Source organism: Lissotriton vulgaris, chromosome 5 (assembly GCF_964263255.1).
Source record: "Lissotriton vulgaris chromosome 5, aLisVul1.2, whole genome shotgun sequence".
Classification (NCBI taxonomy): Eukaryota; Metazoa; Chordata; class Amphibia; order Caudata; family Salamandridae; genus Lissotriton; species Lissotriton vulgaris.
The window spans coordinates 1,754,996,827-1,755,012,485 of NC_141693.1; the positions used below are offsets into that span (position 1 = coordinate 1,754,996,827).

The 15,659-nt window shown below is 43.3% G+C and overlaps 1 pseudogene; it reads left to right on the plus strand.

Moving 5' to 3' along the window:
• The first annotated feature begins 14,590 nt into the window (after positions 1–14,590).
• LOC147717102 (5.8S ribosomal RNA) lies at positions 14,591–14,738 on the plus strand (annotated as a pseudogene).
• The last annotated feature ends 921 nt before the right edge of the window (positions 14,739–15,659 follow it).

A 15,659-nucleotide genomic window follows, 5' to 3' on the forward strand; every position in this document is an offset into this window, starting at 1 on the left:
TTTTTGTCCTGTTATTTTAGGCAACAATAGCGCTCTTAAGATGAGAGCAAGGGTTGATAATAGCCTCTACTATAACTCACGAACCCAATAGTTCGCGTGAGGAAGATAAACAGAAATATGCAGGGTACATGATTTATATAAAACATATTATTGCTTCTTATTGAGATGCATTTAAATTGACAAATGGTAAGCAGAAGTATGAAAGGCATATAATTTAGTTCAAAGTTACTGCTGTGATACATTAAAACGGATCCAGGTAATAAAAACATGATACTCTATAAACAACGATACATATTTCAAAAAAACACATCCACTGCTTCCTATCCTGTGTTTATAAGTTCTAAGGATATACTGATAACAGAAACAGAGTACACATTTTAATAAACATCTTCTACTACTTTCTATCTTTTGGTTATAAGCATTAAAGGCATAATGATAACGAAAATGATATACCATATGTATGATAGTGTAGCACTGTCCCTTGTAATGAGAGATGTGTAATAATTCCATTTCATTCTCAGCCTAGTTGATGTTTGAAAGACCAACCAACTTGCTACAGAATAGCCAAAGAGTTTAGTAGAATTGGAAGTTGATATGGAGGTTGGTAGAAGGAAAGGTATGAGCCTAGTAGAGCTGCCTGAAACATTCTAACCTAGTGGAAATTTCCTTGTTCTTAATTGTATTATCCTTTTCTTTGGTTTTTATTATTTAAAGGATATAGTATCTAATTTTTAACATCATTTGTTCTGCTTACCTATAGCTGAAGAACAGCTCAGAAACGACTTGCGATGCTGGTGGTTTCCTTACGGTTCGTTTAAAATAATGAAAGGAATCTGTATTTTTTGAGGAAAATATATGAAGAACCTTTAATTATCTGATTAAAACAAAAAAAAGGAAAGGAAATTGAATTTATCCAAGGCAAGGTTTCAACATACCTATTGCCTATTTAATTTTCATATATTATTCGTCATTGATCTAGTTTTTCTTCTTTGTTTTGATCCAACTTTTTGATTTGGTACTCAGTTATTCAATAAACCTTTAAGGGATATGTAAAAAAGAAAGGATGTTTTATAATTACCAGGCTATTACATTTTCTCACTTCTCTGCTTTTATTCATTCGTTTAGATTTTTAACTAATTTACCTGATGTATTAAAACCATGTGCCTCCGCCTCCACGGTAATGTAGCGATTTAAAATGGGTTAAAAATGACGTCTCTCAGTTGCACCTATATTAGGATTATATATAAAACGTGCGTTTCAATATTTAGAATTTTAACAAATTACAACATTTCCCACACCTGCGTTATACTATTCTTACCTAAAATATTTAGTTTCCTGTTTTCGAGTGGCCACGGATAAATGCTCCTCGAGTTGATAAGTGTTTAACACAATGACAGCATTGCTCTGCTCATGGTCAAAAAATGGCTAATACTAAATGGAAACAAAGGAAAACAGGGATTGATTACAGTGTCCTTTAACACTGGAGAATGCCGTCCTAACAGCTATGTTGTATTCCTAAACACATTAGCGTACCTCGCGAGCAGAAATGCTTCCGAGGCGTAGTCTTTGAAGTTGACAAACGCTGGGCGGGCTGAAATATCCTCGCTTTGCTTTATGAAGCTTCGCCCCGTAGCTGGCGAACGCTCAGGCGGAGGGTCTTCGAATTCTGTCTATAGACGAGAAATAATTTAAGAAGGGATTAACTATAGACTAAGCTTATTACAAAAAAAGGAGCAATCCCTCTATCTATCGGTCGCGTTTACTTACTGATGTTTTCGCTGATTGTAGCGCGTGGAGGCGGTAGTCTCTATCAAACGGGTCTCAGGAATGCAATAGATTAGGGGAAGGTTCACGCGCCTTTTTATGGCCGGTGCAGCCAATTAACAGTCATTTACCGTGATAGTTAGGCGAGAGAAAAGACTATCTAGGTAAGAGCTTGTGTCTACAGCGGTAAAACACAATAGGCAAGTGTAAGGTTATACACTACAATGCTAAAGCAGAATAAAATAAAAGAGGGGCGGGGGGCTGCTAAATTGTTTTCTCACATTAGTGAAGGTTTTTCAGGCACTGAAATGGAACAACAATGAATTAAAAAACGAATCGGTTATTTCTTCACAGAGACGAGTAGATTTACAGCGTTGAAAATGCAATTGTTATTTGGGCAGTTGTTAATTCAAACGATTGCATTCTCCCACGGTATTTCACTGTTCAATCCTTCACGGAAGGTATTCAATGAAAAAATCCAAAAAACCTCACGTTTCTTTCTGATGGCTTCACCTCCTTTTTCGTCAGGTACATTTATTTTCTCTATTATGCGCCAAGTGAAGTCATTCGGACCATGTCCATGATCTAGGAAATGTTTTACGAGTGGCGCTGCTACTTTCTTTGTTCTCACTGCAGAACGATGTTCAGACAATCTTGTCTGGATGGCTCGTGATGTCTCACCAACATATCCAAGCTGGCATGGGCATTGTAGGAAGTATACAGCATTTGTAGTTTTACAGTTGAACATATTTCTTGCGGTCGCTGTATAACCATTGTGTGTAAATGATGCTCCTTTGTGAATACTATCACAGGACTTACAGCTGGAGCAAGGAAAGGTACCAATCAGTGGATGGTCTCCAGTCAGAGTTTTCTGTAAAAAGGTATTGGGATCTGGTGAATTCTTCATTCTGGAGCGCACAATGTAATCTTTTATATTTTTATTACGCTTGTGTGCGAATAGTGGTTTGTCTAACTTTTCTGTACCATTGCTGTTCAAAATATGCCAGGACGAGTTGATCACTTGTTTTATTTTTGCATCAACCGTCGAATGACGCGTGATGCACACTAGTTTGTTAATGCTTTCCTTTGGCTTACATCTTAACAGAGCGTCTCTGTCATAATAGCGTGCTCTCTTATAAGATTCCCTCACTAGCCTGTGCGGGTAGCCTCTTTCCAAAAATTTCTTTTTCATTTCAACAGCTTGTATATCGAAATCCTGAAGGTTTGTACAGTTCCTTCTCACTCGTAGGAATTGGGAGAACGGTATACTTTGTTTTTGGTTCCTAGGGTGGAAACTACGGAAATGGAGCAGCGTGTTTCTCGCTGTAGGTTTCACGTATAAATCCACCTTTAGTTTGCCTTCTTCATGGAAAATCCATATATCCAAAAATTCCAATTTATTGGAACTTATATGTGAAGAGAATTTTAAATTATGGTCACACGCATTAAGCCACGCCAGAAATTCATCCAAGGTCTGTCTCCCATCGGTCCAGACAAAGAAGACCAGTAGCACCCTCTGTAGCTAACATCTACATGGCCGCCTTTGAAGCTCGCCATATTCACAATGAAATAGCGCCCTTTTATGAGTCTGTCTCCCATTGGTCTAGATACATAGACAACATCTTCTTTGTCTGGACCGATGGGAGACAGACCTTGGATGAATTTCTGGCGTGGCTTAATGCGTGTGACCATAATTTAAAATTCTCTTCACATATAAGTTCCAATAAATTGGAATTTTTGGATATATGGATTTTCCATGAAGAAGGCAAACTAAAGGTGGATTTATACGTGAAACCTACAGCGAGAAACACGCTGCTCCATTTCCGTAGTTTCCACCCTAGGAACCAAAAACAAAGTATACCGTTCTCCCAATTCCTACGAGTGAGAAGGAACTGTACAAACCTTCAGGATTTCGATATACAAGCTGTTGAAATGAAAAAGAAATTTTTGGAAAGAGGCTACCCGCACAGGCTAGTGAGGGAATCTTATAAGAGAGCACGCTATTATGACAGAGACGCTCTGTTAAGATGTAAGCCAAAGGAAAGCATTAACAAACTAGTGTGCATCACGCGTCATTCGACGGTTGATGCAAAAATAAAACAAGTGATCAACTCGTCCTGGCATATTTTGAACAGCAATGGTACAGAAAAGTTAGACAAACCACTATTCGCACACAAGCGTAATAAAAATATAAAAGATTACATTGTGCGCTCCAGAATGAAGAATTCACCAGATCCCAATACCTTTTTACAGAAAACTCTGACTGGAGACCATCCACTGATTGGTACCTTTCCTTGCTCCAGCTGTAAGTCCTGTGATAGTATTCACAAAGGAGCATCATTTACACACAATGGTTATACAGCGACCGCAAGAAATATGTTCAACTGTAAAACTACAAATGCTGTATACTTCCTACAATGCCCATGCCAGCTTGGATATGTTGGTGAGACATCACGAGCCATCCAGACAAGATTGTCTGAACATCGTTCTGCAGTGAGAACAAAGAAAGTAGCAGCGCCACTCGTAAAACATTTCCTAGATCATGGACATGGTCCGAATGACTTCACTTGGCGCATAATAGAGAAAATAAATGTACCTGACGAAAAAGGAGGTGAAGCCATCAGAAAGAAACGTGAGGTTTTTTGGATTTTTTCATTGAATACCTTCCGTGAAGGATTGAACAGTGAAATACCGTGGGAGAATGCAATCGTTTGAATTAACAACTGCCCAAATAACAATTGCATTTTCAACGCTGTAAATCTACTCGTCTCTGTGAAGAAATAACCGATTCGTTTTTTAATTCATTGTTGTTCCATTTCAGTGCCTGAAAAACCTTCACTAATGTGAGAAAACAATTTAGCAGCCCCCCGCCCCTCTTTTATTTTATTCTGCTTTAGCATTGTAGTGTATAACCTTACACTTGCCTATTGTGTTTTACCGCTGTAGACACAAGCTCTTACCTAGATAGTCTTTTCTCTCGCCTAACTATCACGGTAAATGACTGTTAATTGGCTGCACCGGCCATAAAAAGGCGCGTGAACCTTCCCCTAATCTATTGCATTCCTGAGACCCGTTTGATAGAGACTACCGCCTCCACGCGCTACAATCAGCGAAAACATCAGTAAGTAAACGCGACCGATAGATAGAGGGATTGCTCCTTTTTTTGTAATAAGCTTAGTCTATAGTTAATCCCTTCTTAAATTATTTCTCGTCTATAGACAGAATTCGAAGACCCTCCGCCTGAGCGTTCGCCAGCTACGGGGCGAAGCTTCATAAAGCAAAGCGAGGATATTTCAGCCCGCCCAGCGTTTGTCAACTTCAAAGACTACGCCTCGGAAGCATTTCTGCTCGCGAGGTACGCTAATGTGTTTAGGAATACAACATAGCTGTTAGGACGGCATTCTCCAGTGTTAAAGGACACTGTAATCAATCCCTGTTTTCCTTTGTTTCCATTTAGTATTAGCCATTTTTTGACCATGAGCAGAGCAATGCTGTCATTGTGTTAAACACTTATCAACTCGAGGAGCATTTATCCGTGGCCACTCGAAAACAGGAAACTAAATATTTTAGGTAAGAATAGTATAACGCAGGTGTGGGAAATGTTGTAATTTGTTAAAATTCTAAATATTGAAACGCACGTTTTATATATAATCCTAATATAGGTGCAACTGAGAGACGTCATTTTTAACCCATTTTAAATCGCTACATTACCGTGGAGGCGGAGGCACATGGTTTTAATACATCAGGTAAATTAGTTAAAAATCTAAACGAATGAATAAAAGCAGAGAAGTGAGAAAATGTAATAGCCTGGTAATTATAAAACATCCTTTCTTTTTTACATATCCCTTAAAGGTTTATTGAATAACTGAGTACCAAATCAAAAAGTTGGATCAAAACAAAGAAGAAAAACTAGATCAATGACGAATAATATATGAAAATTAAATAGGCAATAGGTATGTTGAAACCTTGCCTTGGATAAATTCAATTTCCTTTCCTTTTTTTTGTTTTAATCAGATAATTAAAGGTTCTTCATATATTTTCCTCAAAAAATACAGATTCCTTTCATTATTTTAAACGAACCGTAAGGAAACCACCAGCATCGCAAGTCGTTTCTGAGCTGTTCTTCAGCTATAGGTAAGCAGAACAAATGATGTTAAAAATTAGATACTATATCCTTTAAATAATAAAAACCAAAGAAAAGGATAATACAATTAAGAACAAGGAAATTTCCACTAGGTTAGAATGTTTCAGGCAGCTCTACTAGGCTCATACCTTTCCTTCTACCAACCTCCATATCAACTTCCAATTCTACTAAACTCTTTGGCTATTCTGTAGCAAGTTGGTTGGTCTTTCAAACATCAACTAGGCTGAGAATGAAATGGAATTATTACACATCTCTCATTACAAGGGACAGTGCTACACTATCATACATATGGTATATCATTTTCGTTATCATTATGCCTTTAATGCTTATAACCAAAAGATAGAAAGTAGTAGAAGATGTTTATTAAAATGTGTACTCTGTTTCTGTTATCAGTATATCCTTAGAACTTATAAACACAGGATAGGAAGCAGTGGATGTGTTTTTTTGAAATATGTATCGTTGTTTATAGAGTATCATGTTTTTATTACCTGGATCCGTTTTAATGTATCACAGCAGTAACTTTGAACTAAATTATATGCCTTTCATACTTCTGCTTACCATTTGTCAATTTAAATGCATCTCAATAAGAAGCAATAATATGTTTTATATAAATCATGTACCCTGCATATTTCTGTTTATCTTCCTCACGCGAACTATTGGGTTCGTGAGTTATAGTAGAGGCTATTATCAACCCTTGCTCTCATCTTAAGAGCGCTATTGTTGCCTAAAATAACAGGACAAAAAACCACCCCTTTGTTTCCCCCTTCTTCCCTCGCGCAGTTTCCGCAGTTTTTAACCGTAGTATATCTGATATAATAACTCGATATATGTAATAGGAAGTTGTTACAGCCTTGTTTAAATTTATGCACTAAAGTGTGTTTTTATTTCCAGGGAGTGTTTTCTGTCTTGACAAAGGCGCTGGACGCCGAAACGCGTTGACATTCAACTTGACACCACTTTTTTGGAATTTGTAAAAGAAATCTGTAATAGAAATTTACGTGTCTTTTATTACGTTCTCCTGTTTATGAATTGCATTTTTACTTTGTATTGAAATATATGCATTTTTACACTGTTTGTTTAAAAATAAAATCTATTCAGTATATAAATTAGTATCATAATTTTTTATTGGTTACTGCCCCCCGTTTTTCCCCCCCCCTTTTTTCTACCGTTTTTTTGTCCTGTAACCATTGTGTAGGCACTTTAAGACTTCCGCCTAGGTTGTTTTTTCAATTGTGCATTTTCCCTGACCTAGGGGTATGGTTTATTTGTGTATACAGGGAACCCTTGTTTGAAGCAAGTGTTAAAACAAGACCTGGACAAGCTTTGTGCAAACAATGTAATAGAACTGATTGGGGCATATTCTCAAGGACTTATCACCGATTTATCGTCACTTTAGCGCCGCAATAGTGGCGATAGATTCATCACCATATTCTCAAGCTGGTGCAAACTGCCGATATCGCCAGTTTTCCAGCGTTAGCTGCCACAAAAAACATCGCCACGGATGAGAGCGACAACTAACGCTAATGATATGTAGAGTAGGTGTTCCTGTGCAAAAACTCACAAAAACACCACTTCACGATATTCTCAACGACCAGCCAGATCTGCGATGTGATCCAAAAACAGGAGATAAGGAGTGTTAGCAGCAGGGATTTAACACCTGCCTTTACTGGTGTTAAGCAGGAAGTCAACCTGCAGTATGAAAGGGAGCCCAGCCCAGAGCCACATCTGAAGACAAATACATGTCATGGAGCTACTGATCATGCAGCTCGGAGACCCAAGAGGGCCACAATACCCACCGCCACCACCCCCAGCCCCCCGTATCTCCCCTCTCCGGACTACCGCAGATACAGCACAGAACAAGATAGTTGACCTTCCGAAAACGGCATGCCCCTCAGCCACACAATAAAGGTATTTTAGTTGCCAATGACACAGTGGAGGTGATGAACAGTTGGTGGTGGTGTTCTATCACCTCCATAATATGGATCTGGTTTCCTGTGGACTGAAATGCAGGTTCCTCTTCTTCTTCTCCATGCCCTTCCCTGACCCCGAGGTCCCAGGCTGGTCCTCCGTGGGGCTTGTGGGGTTCTGGTTGTCCTCTATACTTGCTCCTGCTACCTCCATGGTGCTTCGCAGTTGTTTGTGTTTTTTGTTGCCGCTTTTATAGTGATTTTTCCCGCCCGACTTGTGGGACTTGCAGGCCTGGCGCTGCTTATCGCAGATTTTTTTTTATCGCAGTTGGGCCAATCGGCACTTTTTTCACGTTTGGGTTTAGATTTTTATCGCCGTCCCGGGTTTTTTATCGCGGACATTTGACGCGTTTTCGGGAAACTGTTGCATTTTACTGCCGTGTTGTGAATACGATGTTAACACAGAGTTATTTACCCGCGATAGACAGCGATATGAAAAATTGCGTTAACCTATTTTGGCGATGATTGTCGCACGTTCTTGAGAATATCCCCAATTGAGTCTTCAGATTGGGTGGTTTCTGTAGTTCTGGTGAAGCAGGTTAATGGTACTCTGTGCATGTGCATTGATTTAGGTGACCTCAATGAGTATATATGGGTGGATTAATAACCCTTACCCAACATTTCCGGAGATGACTCTTACACTCAAGGGGGGAAAATGGTTTAGTTTATTGGATAGGACACCAGCATATCATCAGATCGACTTGCACCCAGATTCTAGGCATCACATAGCATTCATCACTCTGGAGGGGCTATTCTAATTCAAATGCATGCCTTTTGGACTTGCTTCTGCTTCCGCAGTTTTCCAGGGGATTGTGGAGAGCATGTTCAAAGGGATGTCCGTGGTAATGGCCTTTCAGGACGATGTTCTGGTGTATGGTGCTGATCAGAAACAACATAATGACAGCCTACACCAAGTGTTATCTATTTTAGAGGTTAAAGGAGTGACTCTTAGCCTTGACAAATGCAGGTTGAGCTTGCCCACAGAGGAGTATTTATGTTACAAGTTGTCCTTGGAGGGTGTGCAATCCAAGGCTAGTTTAGTAAACACCATAGACGATTTCTGCAATCCAGATGATAAGGACTAATTAAGATCTATTATGGGACTCATTGAATTTGATGCTAGGTTTGTGCACAATTTAGTTTTGATAATCAAGTTTATTGGCATTTATAGGAATCTGCACGATTACATTGACAACACAATCAGGCACATTACTTCGGTAATCTATAAAAATAAGGCTGGAGACACAGTCTTGCTTATCGGGTTTCAGGTATAAATACACGAGCAGGATGAGCACAGTACCAGAAACACCCCCAGGAATCAGGAAAAAAGATTGAACCATTTGCCCCAGATCTTTCCAAAAAATTCAGGGCAACCCCGGGCCTCAAAGAGGGGTCCCTCTTGGCTCCCACACCAGTCCACACCCGCCTCCACTTCCGTAGGGTAGGAGGCCTAACCTGAGACCAAAGTGCTGCAATGTCTCGTTTCACTGCAAAGCAGATCCTGGAAATCATTTGTCGGCCCGAGAGCCATCCAGGCCATCGAACACACCTAAAAGTAGACGCACGGGTCATGGGGAACGACCCACTCCAGGGTCTGCATAAGCTCAAGTTCTACTCCCGCCCAGAATGACGCGATGGCGGGGCAGTGCCAGACCAGGTGGTAAAAATCGGCCGGTGCGTGGGAGGGTCTCAATCCGGATCTGTATAAACGTGCAGGGGTTAGATAAGCCATATGTAAGTAATAAAGTTGAATGAGGCACAGTTTGGAGGAGGTCGTCAACGTCTTTGGAGCCATGAAAGCGTCCCGCCAGTTTGCATCCTCCAGGGGGCCCAGCCACTCCTCCCATCGGGCACGCAGTGAGTCTAGGGTCGCTGGGCCATTATTCACTAGAGAGCGGTAGATCCGCGACACCCCACCTCTACCAAGATTCCCCATCATCACTTGGGCCTCAAGGGGATTGAATTCAGGGAGGGAGGTGGCAGAGGTAATGTGTGTATGTAGAGCATGCCGAAGTTGCAGGTATTTGTAGAACTGGGAAGCATGGAGGGAGTAGCACTGTTGCAAATCCGTGAAGGCCCTGATGTGGTCCACGGCCGAGACATCCCCAAGAAGCGAGATCCCAATGCAGTCCCATCGACACAAGTCCCAGAGGACTAAAGTCTCACTCAGCCAGGTAACGTGCCACAGAGGTGTTTGTTGGGTAAGCTTTCCATTCCATTTCAAATGGCGCAGGGCAGTGCGCCAAGCCATCAGGACAGCCCCAGTGATAGGGGGAAGGACTCGTGGTATGGGTGCCCCGTACAAGTAGGCCAAGAGTAGTGGAAAGACCATCGACCGGAGTTCAACCTAGTATGCCAGGTCGTACCAGCCGCCGGCGAACCAGTTGTGCACCACAATAAATTTTGTTGCCAAATAATAAAGGTGAAGATTGGTCACCCCCAATCCCCCATCATAGGGAGGTATGTGACACTGAGCCAAGGCCATGCAAGGCCTCCCGCCCTTCCATAAAAAGCAGACCATAAATCTCGCAGAACCAGGTCCCCGGAAGATGTTATAGGTTATGTTTTTGAAGAATATATAAAAAACAGAGGAGAACCAGCATTTTAAAAACGCACTTCTGCCCAGGGTATTAAGAGGAAGAGATTCCCATTGCCTGAGGTCTACCTTGGCCCTAGTAACCAGGGGCGAAAGATTGAGGGCCTAGCTCGGGAGTAAGGTTACCCAGACACCTAAGTACTTTAAGGACTGCTTACGCCCTGGCAGTGACGGGTGCCCTCAATGAAATGGCTCAACGGTGCTACTGCTTTTGTGTGCCTACATAAAAGGTCTGTAAAGCGTTCTGCTTTCTGCACTCTCTATCTGTCTGTGTGCTCCAAAGTTCTGTTTAGTGGCATGCGGCGCAGAACACTAACCGCATAACATAGCATGCTTTGGCCGAGGTGTGTTTGTGTTCTAGTACAGGAGCAGTAAGCAGCATCGGTCATCTTGTTCTTTAAAAAAGTTGATAGGCTTTTAGCTTTTGCTAATTTTGTGAGATTATTGTTATTGTTCATTTTTTTCTACCAGATTACAGCATTGCGTTTACCATAATATTTGTTAAAACTACCCAAATGGGCATATAGAAGGTGTAAGGTCATCAGTACTCTATCTGGTAATGTCTATAGTAAAAGATGTGAAAGGTGTGTGATGTCACTTTCAGCCTTATGATATTTGGTGATACAAATATATAAAGATGCAGTTTATATTTAGGGGTGGGCGCCGCTGTGCAGTGGTGTTTCAGTTTTTGCTAAACTCTGTACTCTAAGCAGAGCGGAAAGTGGGAAAACTCTGCTAATTCCGCTGGTGGAGCGGAGTTTACCGCTCACCCCTAATAACAACTGCATCACTTTGTTCTTGAAGTGACTCCCTTGAACTGATTTGAGGCGAACTGGCATACCAAATCGGGTGATCAGTTCCCCCATAGCAGCTTGGTGACTGTCAGACTGTCACATCTCCTGGTGGGATACGCCTCAACCCAGCAAGAGAATAAACAAATGTATCTCAGCTGATTACGGCAGAGTATTTCCATAAAGTCGATCGGAAGGCGGTTGAAAGGGCCATCGGATTTACCTATGTGACTCATGGTCACTACAACCTTTTTTCCAACATTTTGTTTTTGGCATACTGAGCACCTTTGGCATACACTCTCAGCCTGATTTCAGAATTGGAGATTGAACTAATATTTTTTTTAAGTGAGGACCATGCCGTCTTGACCTACATGGGTCAAACCATGCATGTGTTTTAACATAGCAATTCCTTCTGGTGACAAAATACTCACTGCTTTTATAGGCAGCGCACTTCACAACTGTTATCTTTAGGGCAATTGCAATGTGATTAACAGATTCAATATGTATCAGCTATTTCTGATAGGCGAAGCAGTACTGTAGTTTCTCAGGGGAAACCATGTGCCCAATCTCAGCAAGATGGTTTGAGCAGGGCTATGATGCCTTGTGTACAAGTCTCCTTGGTCATCGATGCCACAAGTAAGTCATCAATGTACTACACTAAGGTGGAACTACATAGTAGCTGCAGAAGCTGCAGTGTCTCCAGATTCTTCTTTAAGACCTGGTTGAAGTAAGAAGGACTCTCTGTAAACCCTTGAGGAGCGTAACACCACACAAGAGTTTTCTGTTGGAATCTGAAAGCGAAGAGACATTGGCTCTGTTAATGAAGGTAAATGGAAAAGAATACCTGACATAAGTCAATGACTGTGAACCACTCACCTAATGGGGTAATTTGGACAAGGATTACTGCAGGGCTCGGTACCACAGGATAGCATGGAACGATTATTTGGTTAAACGTCCTTAAATCCTGAACAATCCTCCGCTTCTTGTTAGCTTTTTGCGAGGACATGATTGTGGAGATGGGCTCCCGATGATGTCCTCCAGAATATCCAGTTCTCACATACTCTCGATGACTGGTGTCATACCAGTTATATCTTCTGGTGTCAATTTGTAAGAGTGTGTTTGGGGAAAAACTGCATCAGATCTTTAACGTGGTGGCACCTTTATTTAGACCAATTTCCTTTACTGTGAAGTCCATACCTCTTCCCTGACTGTTCTCATTAGATCTATGGGCAAGTCTTCTGTGGTTTGAACAGAGAACAGTCACATTTCAGACTCTTGTGATTAACTTAAACTCACAAGAGGTCTCTTCCGAAACGGTTTACAAGACTTGAATCACAAATTAAAAATTGGTGTTGCTCTCTTATTTCTTTATTGGAACAAGTGCTGAAACTGGGCATGTGTGTTGCTGATTTGCAAATGCCTACAACTTGGACATCTTTTCCCGCAGTCCTGGAGAGGTCTCCCCTGCTTGCCCAGGATACGGAGCTCTGATACTGCCCCAGGCCAGAGCCCCGGCAGGCCCTGGGAAGGAAGTCCCCAGCTTTGGGCTCTGTTTCTTGGACCTCCCTCCTTAAAATGGCTGGCACAGAGTCCTACATGCCTGTGGAGTTCCCCCATGCTTTTCTGCATTCAGAAGCTCTGACGGGGCCCTGGGTCAGAGCCCCATCAGGCTCTGGGGTGGAAGACTGGGACTCTAGGCTTCATTCCCTGGCCAACTGTGTCTCAAAGTACCCTGAGTGGGGGCACGCAGGACTGGGGAGATTTCCCCTTCTTGTCCAGGGTCAGAATTTCCGACTAGGCCCTGGGTCAGAGCTCTGTGAGGTCTCCCATAGCACCTTACTTGAAAACCAGCTCAGGCTTTGAAACCCATGGCCTCAGAGTCCCTGTCCTCTCCAAGGGTGAGCGGAATCCTTTTTACGAAGTCGCAGAGTGACCAGATGGCCATACTTCGAGTCCGAGTAGCTGGTCGCTCCAAACCCAGACATCTAGTCACTCCCATGTGTTCCTTTGGTGCGCTCAGATGGCTTGGCTGCCCTGGAAGTCCTGATTAGGGCTCATTTGACTCTTTGAACCCAGACAGGGTTCCAGAAGGTTGGGTGCATTTTCACTGACGGCCCTGTAATCTGTGCTCACTTGGTGAGCACAGATTACAGCAAAAGGGGGGTAGACTTGCTCAGGATTAATAGGGACACGGTAACCAGAACCCCCTAGTTTTCTGGCAATTCTCATCTGGGTATAACCAGGGTTTGTGTGGGGCCTCTCTGGGCCTTAGTCTGCAGCAGCCTTCCAGCGCTGCAGGATGGTCCTTTCCTTCGAGCCTTTCTTCCTGGACAGCAGGCATGCATAAAAAGCTAACATTCCCGTGCAGGGCGGGCTGCTTGGGAGCATTTTAGCCAGCACTGTACTCTAATTGTGATGACTGGGCTGACAAGGAAATTCCAACGATGGTTAATTTGTCTCTCCAAGCCCAGCCAGGGCTCCAAGAGGTTGGATGTATTCTCTTCAATTACCCCTTTTCACTAGGTGTACATGGATTACAAGAAAGGCAGGTAGCCTTCCTCCAGATTATTAAGAACAAGGTATAAGGAACCCCATTGTACTCCTGTCTTTCTACTAGGTGCTTCAAAGGCCAGGCCAACCTGGGGTCCCAAGGTCCTGAGTCTGCTGCTGCATTTCTGCCCTGTCCAATTGGCCTTTCCTCTTAGCCCTGGTTTCCGGAGAGCTGGGGCAGATGCAAAGTTTAAATCCCCATGCAGAGTGGCCTACTCCAGGGCTGTTTAGCCAGAAAAGTACTTTGATTGATTGGGTTCAGAAGTTCAACCAGGCCCTGAGTTAGAGGTCTAGCTGGCCTTGGAGTGGAAGTCCCTGGCCCTGGTCTTCTTTCTCCAGTCCACTGTGTTGCAAAGTGCCCAGGATGGGGCCCGCAGGCCCATGGAGGTCTCCCCTGCTTCTCTGGGCTCAGAAGTTGTGATCATGCCCTGGGTTAGAGTTCCTTGAAGCCCATCCCCCTCATAGTCCCTTGCCTCATACTCACTTGGGCTCCAAGTAAAAGGAAATCAGAGTCCCTGTCCTCTCCAATTAGTATTTTCCATAAGACACAGAGAGACCAGATGACTGTCCTTCGAGTCCAGTCATCTGGTCCATCCACACATTCCTATAGAATACCCTGGTGGCTGGGCTGCCCTGAAAGTCCAGATGAGGTCTTATTTGACCCTTTGATCCCAGCCAGGGCTCCAGGGATCATTGCACAGGTGGCGGATGGATGGTGCTTACTTCCTCCCACCTCTTCTGTACCTGCATGTGGGCAAATGTTGCAAAAGTTGCCTGTGAGTCATGGCAGTGAATCATTTGGCTTGCACGTAAATGACGAACGCAGCTAGCTGCAAGAATTACTGTGTCTTGCAGGATACATTGATCATTGACACTTCAAAGGCAACATGCGGCCCTGGATGGCTTAATAGGGGCCCTAATAGTCAAGGCAAAATGGCATTCCAGGCAGACCCATGGGTAAATAGGGTTGGTTGGAGGCTTAACCCTCATTAGCTCTCCAGGCTCGGGCACCAGAAAGGTGGAAGGTGCCAACCCCGGGCGCCTTTAGCCGATGATCTGGGGCGACAGTCCCTACCATGGTGGCTGCTGACTGGAGAGGAATCTTTTGCCACTTTGGGGTGTGGAGCGGAGACGAGACCCACAATGAAGGCACAGGTAGATACCAGGGTAGGGCGAAGTTGAACCATGGAGGAGTCTGGCGCTACTGCAGGCCGACCAGCTCCTTTAATGCCCATCCCCCATGAGAGGTGGACTAATGCATGGCATTCATCTGTGAGGTCTGGTCCTTGCAGGCCAGGACTCTAGGCACCGCTGGGCTACCTCCCCTACCAGAGCCAGGGTGGCGTCGGACCAGGGAGGAGTCTAGGGCTCCTGTGAGCTGAACAGCTCTAGTAATCCCCAGTGTGAGTCCTGGTCTCCCCAGGCCCATGATGCCAGCCAGGAGGCATAGCTTCCTACTCTATCCAGGATAGGGTGGTGCCCCATCGCAAGTTTTATTTAGGTTTCAAAATGTCCACCAGTGAGCTTGTCAGCTTCATGTGGGCAAACACATCTGCAGTGAAGTTTCATTTGCAAGGCCAATCCAGCCAATGGACGAGTATGGGTGTGCCAACTCAGTGAACCACATCAGGAGACAGTTGACACCTTCCAGGATCATGCAGAAAGCAGATCAACTGTAACTCTAGCCTGTAACTCCTTCTCTTTAATGTTTGACACCTCCATTTTGATAGTGAGCTCCCTCCCACTGTTCTAACACAAACATGTGTTACATAGTCCTCACTTAAGGACTCTATTCTGCAACTTTGGTCCACCCACACCAGCACAGGCACTAATCATATCACAAATCT